The 11,921-nt window shown below is 40.0% G+C and overlaps 1 pseudogene across 1 annotated transcript in view; it reads right to left on the minus strand.

Moving 5' to 3' along the window:
• The window catches only part of LOC149255430 (large ribosomal subunit protein mL101 (rPPR4)-like), a 123,727-nt pseudogene extending 112,681 nt beyond the window's left edge, over nt 1–11,046 (minus strand). Inside the window, exons 1-2 of the transcript XR_016267242.1 lie at nt 10,634–11,046; nt 10,038–10,479 (exon numbers count right to left, since the gene is read on the minus strand). The product of XR_016267242.1 is annotated as a large ribosomal subunit protein mL101 (rPPR4)-like (transcript). The remainder of the gene's footprint in view (nt 1–10,037; nt 10,480–10,633) is intronic.
• Nucleotides 11,047–11,921: the final 875 nt, after the last annotated feature.

An 11,921-nucleotide genomic window follows, 5' to 3' on the forward strand; every position in this document is an offset into this window, starting at 1 on the left:
TAAAGTCGGATTTTGTGTGCCTCGGTGGGCCTAGGAATCCTCAATCAGTGAAGCCTAGAGGTGTGTGACTTTGATCAGGCCTAGGAATCCTTAACCTGTGAATGGCGGGATATACGGTAAAGCCTGGAAGGTGGAGACTTGATTAGGCATAGGAATCCTCGATCATTGTATGGCGAGATATATAGTAAAGCCTAGAGATTAGGAGACAAGAAAATTCCTCATGATGTAGGTGGAGAAATCCGGTGGCATCCATGCTTGTTTAGGGCCTAGTGATTCGGTGGGGATTGCGGTAAAGCCTAAGGAAACTTGGTTGGTTTGGTTTTGAGTCCCACATTCATGCTTGGAATATGGCACGGGGGTGATTGGCTGAAAGAAAGATTTGGTATAGCCAATCTATGGTCAGGTGGTTTATGAAAGTCCCATACCTGGTTGGCTTTTGCATTCATTAATAATAGTTTCTTCTCCTTGGCATTTCATGCGTAAATATATTGGTTCATATGTGATTATTATGTTTGTTATATCCTTGTTATTTATGTTCGTTATATGTTGGTTATGAGTATCTGTTATGGCAGACTTGGTGTATGGCTCTCATCATGTTTTGATTTGCAATTGAAAGTACAATGAATGAATGTTTTGATTAGATGATTATGCAGCCATTATGATATGGAAACAATGCTTCTTTACAAATCTAAGATAAGTATGAGACCCTTATGCTCAGATGTGATGTTATGACCTGTAGATTGCATATTTGTGACATGTTTGACAAAATGTTTGTCATGGCTAGTAGGGGTCCAGTCAAGTCATTGATCAAGAGTTTGCATTATGTTAATTTTAGGTATGTTCTATGTTTAGAGCAATTTATTTCAATTTTCACAGTTAGCTCAATATCTTTTCCAAATTAGCAATCACATCAGCATTAAAGTAAACTACAAACAGAACATAAACATAAATTGCAGAAGACAAGCCAAGACAAGAGGACACAAGATGTGGCGCTAGCCAGGGACAAACCCCAATGTGGGGAAACCCTTGATCAATTCTTCTTATATGTTTTTCAATAGTTCAGCAAAGAGAGAGAGAGAGAGATAGTACATTTACAATAGAAGCCAACACTTTGACTTATCTAGATGAGAGCATAGATCATCTCTAAGAAGATGATACATGAGATCAGTTGAAGACATGCTGCTTCAACTGATTCTCCAAGGTGACTCCTTCACCTATCATTGTGTTGCATCTCGTCATCACACTGCACGTCACTGTGTTGCACCATGTTGCACCCATCATCGCAATGCTGGACCTCATGACCATGTTGTACACATCATACTACTGCACCTTATGTTGCAATGTTGTCCCATGTGCCATTGTTGCACCATGTTGCCACAGTTGTCCCATGTGTCAGACTATACTAAGCACCATTCCTAGCTGTCCCATTTGCTTGTTGCACCTTGTCGTTGCTGCTATCCCATTGTGTCATTGTTGCACAATGTCATTGTTGTCCTATTTATCATGCAATTGTCCCTTGCAGCTTCATGCTTGCCATTGCTGCCTAGTTATATTGTTGTAGCTGTTGTCCCTAACAATCATGTTATCCCAATTGTGTTGTCCCAACATGTTGCTGTCCATAATGACATTGTTGTCCCATCATTGTGTTGTCCCAACATGTTGTTGTCCATAATGTCATTGTTGTCCCATCATTGTGTTGTTGTCCATAATGACATTGTTGTCCCATCATTGTGTTGTCCCAACATGCTGTTGTCCATAATGTCATTGTTGTCCCATCATTGTGCTGTTGTTGTCCATTGTTGTCCCATCATCCAGAACAGCCTTCTATGAGGGCAGCCTTCACACAGACCTTGTTGCCTCTTCACACAGTCCTCAAGGAGCAAATCTGAGCTCCTTTCCTTTGCTCTCCAACAATCACAAGGGTGACCTTAACATCCCCTCTTCTTTTGTTGAAGTAGACCTTGTATTGCGGCCTTCTAGCCTAGCATACCGGCCCTCCTAACAGCAACTCAGTCCTCCAAAAGACCCATGGCTTTTGTTGCGGCTAAGACCTATTAGGGCAGCATATATCCTCCTCTTGATTACCCTTGAGACAGCGTGGAGGATTGGGGTATGACTGTGTCCTCTAGCTTAGGTTAGGGCTCCTTATTTGATAGCGTTAGGGCTGCCTTCAGATCTACATTAGGGTTGCCTTTAGGTTTGCGTTAGGGCAGCCTTTAGGTCTGTGTTAGGGCAACCTTTAGGTCTGTGTTTTAGTAGGGACCAACATATAGGTTTAGGGCTCTTTCTTGATAGCGTTAGGGCTTCTCTTCATGACTGCATCCTCTAGATTAGGGCAGCGTGTTTCTTCTTCTTAACGGCAGCTAGGGCAACCTCTTTTCCTCCAACATCTAATGCTTCCACTCCTAGATTTCTCTTCCACTAAAACCCAAGACAAGTGGAGAGAAATCAAGATAGAAGTGTGTGTGAAATGACTCTCAAGTCATCTCCTTTTATACTAAAACGTTGAGCACATGTGGGGTTTATTTGGTTGCTGGCCGACCTTGACGAATTGTCTTATAGCACAAATAAATTCATAACTCCATGAATACTTATCGGAATCGAATGATCTTTAGATCAATCCTACACCTCTCGATGAGAGGGATCCAAGAAAAATATGAGTTGCCATAAATAAGATGACCCACATGGAGTTTGGCCCTAGTTGCCAATTTTAACACTCCCTCTCAACTAGGGAGAACTCCATCACTGATCCATCTGTTCGACTGTACTATCTTTGCCATCAGTGCCCTGCACTGCTCTGCTCTGCTCTACTCCGCTGAGCCCTGCTCTGTTGAACCATGAAGAAAAAGGATTGATCAAGAATGCCTCATACCATTCTCCACTAACCTGAAGTCAGTTCCATATGAAGAGAGTGTGTCATAACGCTCTTACTGATCCTAGATCAGTTCCAAGAGAGTGAGTCATATCACCCTTATTGACCCGAAGTCAGTTTTATTGATCCCAGATCAATATCACAAGAGAGTGTCTCAAACCACTCATACTAATCTCAGATCAGTTTCATTAATCCCAGATCAATGGAGGTCATCCTAGCATAGGGAGTACGGTAGATACAACGATGCGTCCGTCGATAGTACTACTATGGTCCCTAACCCCATTTTCCTGCTCATTGGCCAAATGAGAGGTACTTCCCATGAGTCCCAGACTGCATGGGTAGGATGCCTCGACAAGAGAACCACTCATCCTGTCCCTAAGTCGCCACAAGGTATCACAAGGGAAGGTTGAACCATTCACCCTGTACACAACGCACCATTAGGGGAGGGTGAGTCGCCCTATGGTCACTTGTTGCCCTAAGCAGTACCCCAAGCCCCCCGGAGCTCCCAGAGCTCAATGCATGCATCATGCAGGACCCTCATAAGAAGGTCTCTCAACAACTCCAAGTCGTTCGGGAAAGTCACAAATTTGACCTTTCCCCAAGGCTTAGACAAAATGTTTGTGACCTATACATCAATCTCAATGCGATGGAGCCTCCTCGCTCATCAACGCACCATATCCCAGATAAGGTAGTATATGATGTCTATATGCTGGAGCAATTATAGAATATGGGATTCCTCAACAATCGAGTCCCCCCTGGTTGACACAGAGGATTACGGTGGTATCCATCATGTGTACAAATAGCTCGTTGAAGAGCTTCCACAACCAGGCAGCTTCACACGAGATCATACTCGTAGCTACGTATTCAGTCTCAGAGGTGCTTATAGCAACTGACTTCTGCTTCATGCTCATCCATGATATCAAAGCAGAATCCAAAGAGAACTAGCACTCAAAAGTACTCTTGCAATCCTCCACACTACCTGCCTAGTCAGCATTCGAATAATCATGCAGCTTCACATTTTCGGCAGTGTATCTCAATTCATGAAAGATTGTGCCCAGAAGATATCTCAGAAGATTCTTGGCACCAATCCAGTGAGGCTCAACCATATATGAGCTCATCATGCTAGCAGCTAACTGCAAAACATATGTCCAGACAGAAGTTCACCAAGAACATCAACGCGAATGAGTTTATGAAACTTGAAGGCATTTCCCAAATCTAGTCGGGCATCACTACCATATAACTTCTGAAAGTTAAGATCCTCGACGTAGTCACAGGTTTGCAGTTTACCATTCCACATCTGGAATCCAACTCCCTCTTACTTCTGCAAATGAGAGGGTCTACACCTGTCAAAAATAGGTCGTCCTCAGAAGGTGTCGGTATGAGAGGTCTATTATCCATAACCTTCGAGCAATGGTTTGGATCGGCTTCACTCCTAGTGAATCTCAGCTTCATCAGACATCTATCAATCCTCTCATACTAAGCCCGGGGTGTTTTGCTTCAAGCCATAGAGGGCTTTCTTCCACCTGTATACATGAGATTCCCGATCATGAATCTCAAACTCCTCAGGTTGTTCCAAACTGTGGACCTGCTACATGAGGGGAATGGTTCCCTTGTAAGATTTTCCTTCGGTACATCTTAGACATGTACCTTCATGCTCTTCTTGAATTCAGGCATCCCTGTCACCATCTGACTCACATCGGGTAGGGCCCAATAACAAGACCTCTAGTGTTATAGATAAAATATGTCAATTGACATGATCCCCAATGGACCATCCTGCAACTTGATACAAATTGCCAACCCTGAACCCATGAGAAAAAGCATCTTTGAAAATTCTATTTTCAAACATGTACCTTTCCATCGATGAATGTCACCCTGAAACCTTTGACTTCCATTGCCGAAATGGACACCAAGTTCTTGTGATCAGGTACATAAAAGAGATTTTGTAAATGAATCGAGTTACCCTCATTCAATTGAGGGGTAACATTCCCTACACCCTTTCCGGGATAGGTGGCATCGACTCCAAGTATAATCCCACGATTGTTTCCATCTCTACCAAATTAGAGAGATCACCCTTCTATCTGATGGAGTGCCTTGAAGCACTACAATCAATAAGCCAGATTCCCACAAAATTTGAAGGAGAGGGCCAATACAAGATAAAGCTTCTTTATCTTATTAGAAACACCATTTGATTCTTCATATCTAGGGTTCCTTGCTTTCTTTGAAGAGTCGGTTGTTTCCTTGATGACCTGCATTACCTGTCATTCCTCCGATCATTGAAGATGTCCCTGGAATGACTGTTATCTTCATCAAGAGATGTGTCCCTGCCATTCGGGCACTCCTTCACATAATGGCCGAACTTATTGCAAGCAAGGCATCTGCCTTTCCTTCCACCCTTAGATACGGACTTCCCATTGAAGTGATTTTAGGTAGGCCATCAGAAGCTTCCACTGTGCCATTCTAATAATATACTCAGATACGATTTCACTCTTGGTGAATTTGAAGAGGGATGAGGAATCCTTGATCCTTTTGTCCGTTCCCATTTGTCTTCGGTGATTGCTCTTTCACTCTTGCTTGGGCTTTGTCTTCACCTCAGCTCTGATACCATGTTAATTTTAGGTATGTTCTATGCTTAGAGCAATTTATTTCAATTTTCACAGTTAGCTCAATACCTTTTCCAGATTAGCAATCACATCAGCATTAAAGTAAACTGCAGATAGAACATAAACATAAATCGCAGAAAACAAGCCAAGACAAGAGGACATAAGATGTGGCGCTAGCCAAGGACAAATTCCAATGTGGGGAAACCCTTGATCAATTATTCTTATATGTTCTTCAATAGTTCAGCAAAGAGAGAGAGATAGTACATTTACAACAGAAGTCAACACTTTGACCTATCTAGATGAGAGCATAGATCATCTCTAAGAAGATGATACATGAGATCAATTGAAGACATGTTGCTTCAACTAATTCTCCAAGGTGACTCCTTCACCTATCATTATGTTGCATCTTGTCATCACGCTGCACCTCACCGTGCTGCACCATCTTGCACCAATCATCACAATGTTGGACCTCATGGCCATGCTGTACACATCATACTATTGCACCTTATGCTGCATTGTTGTCCCATGTGCCATTGTTGCACCATGCTATCACAGTTGTCCCATGTGTCATACTATACTAAGCACCATGCCTAGTTGTCCCATCTGCTTGCTGCATCTTGTCGTTGCTGCTATCCCATTGTGTCATTGTTGTCCTATTTATCATGCAGTTGTCCCTTGCAGCTTCATGCTTGCCACTGCTGCCTAGTTATATTGTTGTAGCTGTTGTCCCTAACAATCATGCTATCCCAATTGTGTTGTCCCAACACGTTGTTGTCCATAATGACATTGTTGTCCCAACATGTTGTTGTCCATAATGTCATTGTTGTCCCATCGTTGTGTTGTTGTCCCAACATGCTGTTGTCCATAATGTCATTGTTGTCCCATCATTGTGCTGCTACTGTCCATTGTTGTCCCATCATTGTGCTGTTGTCGTCCATTGTTGTCCCATCATCCAGAACAGCCTTCTATGAGGGCAGCCTTCACATAGACCTTGTTGCCTCTTCACACAGTCCTCAAGGAGCAAATCCGAGCTCCTTTCCTTTGCTCTCCAACAGTCACAAGGGTGACCTTAACATCCCCTCTTCTTTTGCTGAAGTAGACCTTGTATTGCAACCTTCTAGCCTAGTATACCGGCCCTCCTAACAGCAATTCAGTCCCCCAAAATACCTATGGCTTTTGCTGCGGCTAAGACCTACTAGGGCAACGTATATCCTCCTTTTGATTACCCTTGAGACAGCGTGGAGGATTGGGGTATGATTTTGTCCTCTAGATTAGGTTAGGGCTCCTTCTTTGATAGTGTTAGGGCTGCCTTCAGAACTGCGTTAGGGTTGCCTTTAGGTCTGCTTTAGGGCAGCCTTTAGGTCTACGTTAGGGCAACCTTTAGGTCTGCGTTTTAGTAGGGACCAGCATATAGGTTTAGGGCTCCTTCTTGATAGCGTTAGGGCTTCTCTTCATGATTGCGTCCTCTAGATTAGGGCAGCGTATTTCTTCTTCTTGACTGCGGCTAGGGCAACCTCTTTTCCTCCAACATCTAGGGCTTCCACTCCTAGATTTCTCTTCCACTAAAACCCAAGACAAGTGGAGAGAAATCAAAATAGAAGTGTGTGTGCAATGCCTCTCAAGTCATCTCCTTTTATACTAAAACGTTGAGCACGTGTGGGGTTTATTTGGTTGATGGCCGACCTTGACGAATTGTCTTATAACACAAATAAATTCATAACTCCATGAATACTTATCGGAATCGGATGATCTTTAGATCAATCCTACATCTCTCGATGAGAGGGATCCAAGAAAAATATGAGCTGCCATAAATAAGATGACCCACATGGAGTTTGGCCCTAGTTACCAATTTTAACACATTAGTACTTTTATTCCAATGTCATTTATCATTTCTGGAAGTTTCATGAAGTTCTAGGCAGTGGCCTGAGTCTTGGCCCTGAAAAAGTGGCACAGAATTCGGGGTCGTTGGCGCAGAACTAGTTCAAGAAGTCCACAGTTGCTGGCATGCCCTTGTTGTGGGAACAACTAGAAGGCCTCAGTCGCATGCATGGCTTGTCATGGGGGCGATTAGGGGTCCAAATCAGTGAAATGTCAAGTTGCCTTAGGGGTAGGTCACCTGGAATGGTTGGTTGGCTCCTTAAGATTTTGCAGCATGTGTGGAATGTGATAATGGTTTTGTTTTGTCGGCTTCACTTTCTTAACTGTACATGGGAAGTTGAATCACATCATAGTAGCCTCTCATCACATGTTTACCCCAGCGGAGCGGTTAACTTGGGTAAATGTGGAAGGAGGGTGTTACATCTTTCTTGAGGAGATCGAACTTGCTTGAGAGTGTGTCCAAATGAGGTTGAGTTCCTTCTTATTTATAGGCTTTTGAGGGGTACGAATTGCTATCTTTAGGACGACTTGTCCCTTCACGTAGGCCAACTTAATGGGGTCTTTTGACTTTCTTTTGACTCAAATAAATTTTCTTTACAATATGTAACATGCCCAAAAGGATCTTTCATACATGACAATGACTCAATTGACTTGTAGACTCCATGACAAGCCCTAAAAGCACTCAATGGGTGCTTGACCTAAGAAAAAATTTCCCTTGAGCGTGAAATCCATGCCTCAAGAATAACAATAATAAATTTATTTTTCTCTTTTCATTAAATATGTAAAATCATGATTACATCCGTCATTATGAAGACTGAACCTAGTTACATATTTCAACAAAGGCTAGAGCGCATGCTAGGCTTTTGCCCATGCACTAACTTGTGTCTCGGCCATCTTTTGCATTTTGATTTTCTTTTTCATTCATTGTGGCCATATTATGTTTTTCTATTCTTTTAGCTACATTAACCCCTAGGGCAACGTTTTCCAGCCCTATTCAAGGATATGGATAAAAGAGTGCCAAATCCCAATGACCCATTGACAAGTTAGACTCAAAGAATGGAGATGGTATCAAGGGCTTAAAATGTGACATGGAAAGTGTTTAAGTATGGTGTAAGGGGAAATGAACTCATTATTTCAATCCATTTCCAAGTAATGTCCATCCTATAACCCTAAGGCCTTAAGGGAGGTCCTACTAGACTAGGGCTAAAGCTTAAATCCATCAGTAAGGTGAAAGAACAAATTTATAGTCAAAATTAGTCAATCATCCAAATCACCCCTTTGTCCATGCTAAATGCCCAAGACATTAAGTAGAAGCACCCGACTGCAAAATGATCAAAGTACCTGTTGAATGGTATCCCACCTTCATCCAAGAAGAATGTTGGATGGTGAGAGATGTAGTGTCTAATGCAAATGGTGGAAGAGTTGGCATATCATCATCATCAAACTAATGTGTAGAGTTGCTTACTCGCTGGTTGGCTGTCCAAAATAGGAGAAAAACTTTCTCCTGGGGGTTACCCGATTCGGTAGGTAACAAGTACCGTCCACAAAATATAGACAAATGCCCAAGGACTTCCCTATGAAGTTTTTCTTGCAATGAAAAAATTGATACTTCGAATTTCAAAATTGAAGAATGCTAGAAATCATTAGATTTTTAAGTAAAATGTTTAATTCCATGCTTAGTTTTATCCACTTACTCTTGCATGGACAATGGAATTGAAAGAATTATTTTGAAGTGGACCAAATGGGGAAGGAAATCTGAATTTATCCTTAGTGCATATCTGTGGAAGAGAAGATGAAAAGAAAAACATCTAGAACCTCTACCATTTAGGCACACACATTGAAAATGTAGATGGAAAGACATGTTAGGACAAATGGCAATGACATCTAAACTTAGCTTTAGAGCATATTTGAAAAAGAGCAGGTGAAAAGAGTCCCTTACCCCACAAAGGTTGCAACATGCACAATCTTAATGTAAAGACGCACTTCCTATGGAAGGTGGCATAGTCCTTCTTACCTAGCAAATTGTGCAGACATATGTTGGGATGTGCTAAGGGTCACTACCAGTAAATTTGATCACAAAACCAAATCTGGACCACCACAATCGAGATATGTGTCTACCCTGGAAATATAACAACCTGCAATTGTGCATTGCTGCCACAATATTCGCCGTTTTCCATTTCTGGTAACATAGCGGCTTCATGTTCGGTCAACTTTATCAGTGACCTAAGGACGGTTGGGTATGTTTTCAATAAGAATTCTTGGCACTTATTTCAATAACAACCTGCAATTGTGCATTGCTGCCACAATATTCGCCGTTTCGTTTTCCATTTCTGGTAACATAGTGGCTTCATGTTCGGTCACTTATTTCAATATAACGTTTATGTAAATGTTGTAAAATGTATTGCTTTAAAATTTGGTATAACAATATAAAGAGATGAACATGATCATTGAATTTGCTCTGCATAGTTTGAGATGAGGAGTGTTATCCTCCTCATTAATATTTAATTTCTGATGAAGATTGTTAACTACCCTATTTATTTTTAATTTCAACAAAATAAATATTAATTTCTTAATTAATTTCCAAAAAAAATGCATTCCACAAGAGAAAAAAAAATAGATTTCCAAAAGCATACATTCCACAAAATGAAAAAATTCATAAAACTAAGCATAAAAATCATTAAAAAAACCTTTAAAGCGTGCATATATTGATGATACTTTCGGAGTCTTTTCACAATCTTTTTTAACCGCCACCAGCTGGCTTCCCCGCCTTCCCTGATCCAGCTTTCCAACTCCACGACAGTGCGCTTTGGATCTCTAAGCGTAGATATCCTCTTATACAACCTATCTGGGAAACCCTTTGAAGTTCTTTTATCCTCTTCCTCGGCTTGTTTCTCAGTCGCTATGGCCTTCGTCGAAAGTACTCTAGAAAACCCTTTTTTACAGACCCTGCTCTCTTCGTACAGATTATTCCCGCGAGAAAATATGCCGTTCGAATAGATATCCTGAAATCCTAAGGTATGCAACGGACGGTAGAGTGGGATGTCCGGGCAGCCGCCGTGGCAGGAATGTGGCATGCACTTCCCACAAATCAATGCAGAGAAATTCCTAGGATTTGATGAACGGCCAAGCCTGTGTGCAAATCAATACAAATGATTGTGAAGATTTTGCCCTTATTATGTGGAGATCCATTCTTAGCGCGTCAGAATCGAATCGAATGAGTGGCGGGAAAATGTGAAGGTCTAAAATCAAATCAAGTGAGGTAGAGAGAAGTTGTTGTTCTTACTGTTTGGTAATGGCGGAGATAATAAGCGACCGCATCGCTGCTGGCTGGGCGTAATGTAAACAGCAGAGAGACCGTTCTTAATGAATAGGAGACTCTCTTTCAAAAGAAACGCAAGCAGTACATATGCACTGCGAGAAACCCTAAATCTTATATCCTAAATATTTTTTCGTATCTTTGCAAAAGAAAAATCGACCCCTGCAAGAAATTTTCCCAGTAAGTAGTGTAAGCACACTTACACCCTCTGACCGGATTTAAATCTGATAAAATTCTGCAGAGGTTTCTTGCAGTAGCAGAATTTTCATTATCTTTCAATTTTACAAGTTGTTTTGTTTGTGTTTTTAGAATTTTGAAATTGAGCTGGTTAAGCTTTTACGGCCTCAACCCTTTCCCCTCTCATTTGACATCCATCCATCCTAGAGTATCTGACTTTTATACTAGACCCTTTTCATAAAATTTGAACCCAATAAAATTAAACTTCACAATCAACTAATTTCCACTTCTTAAATATTATTTAAGTAGGGTAAAGAAAACTATTTCCACACCATAATAATTTTTCAAAACTAATATTTAATAATTTTATTTTATAATATTAGTTATTAAATTTTATTTTATAATATTATAATAATAACTAGTATATCACCTAGAAAATACAAAGTGGATATGTGAAAAAAATGGATAAAATGCTTTAGTATTTGATTTTTATGTGGGACCATTTTCATAAAATTTGAATCAATAAAAATAAATTTCATAATCAACTAATTTCTATTTCATAAATATTGTTTTTAAATAAAATAAAGAAAATTATTTCCCATCATAATAATTTTTCAACATTTAAAATTAAAATAAAATTTAATAATTTTATTTTATAATATTATAATAATAATTAGAAATAAAAATTAATAATTTTATTTTATAATATTATAATAATAATTAGTATATTAAGGAGAAAATACAAAGTGGATATGTTAAAAAAAAAAATGGCATGTCATGTTATATTTCAATAAAGTTTTAAAGTTCAATTCTGTTCCACACCATTTTGAAGTTTAAATGTTTCATGGAGATGCCTTTTATTTATAGTTTGCTAATTTATTTTAATGAAATTTTTCATTTTTGTCTTTTTTTTCCTCTAATTATTTCCACATTAGAAAAAGAGACACAACAAGAGAAGCATTATGCCATAAGCAACGCTTAGTATTTTCAACTTGCAACCCTACAATAAATTAAGTATGAACAACTTGAAATTTTACAATAAACCATTGATTACAAATTTGCATGTTAATTTTTAAGA

Source organism: Pinus tabuliformis, chromosome 7, assembly GCF_031772625.1.
Source record: "Pinus tabuliformis cultivar Carrire ecotype Pingquan chromosome 7, CPIR1, whole genome shotgun sequence".
NCBI lineage: Eukaryota > Viridiplantae > Streptophyta > Pinopsida > Pinales > Pinaceae > Pinus > Pinus tabuliformis.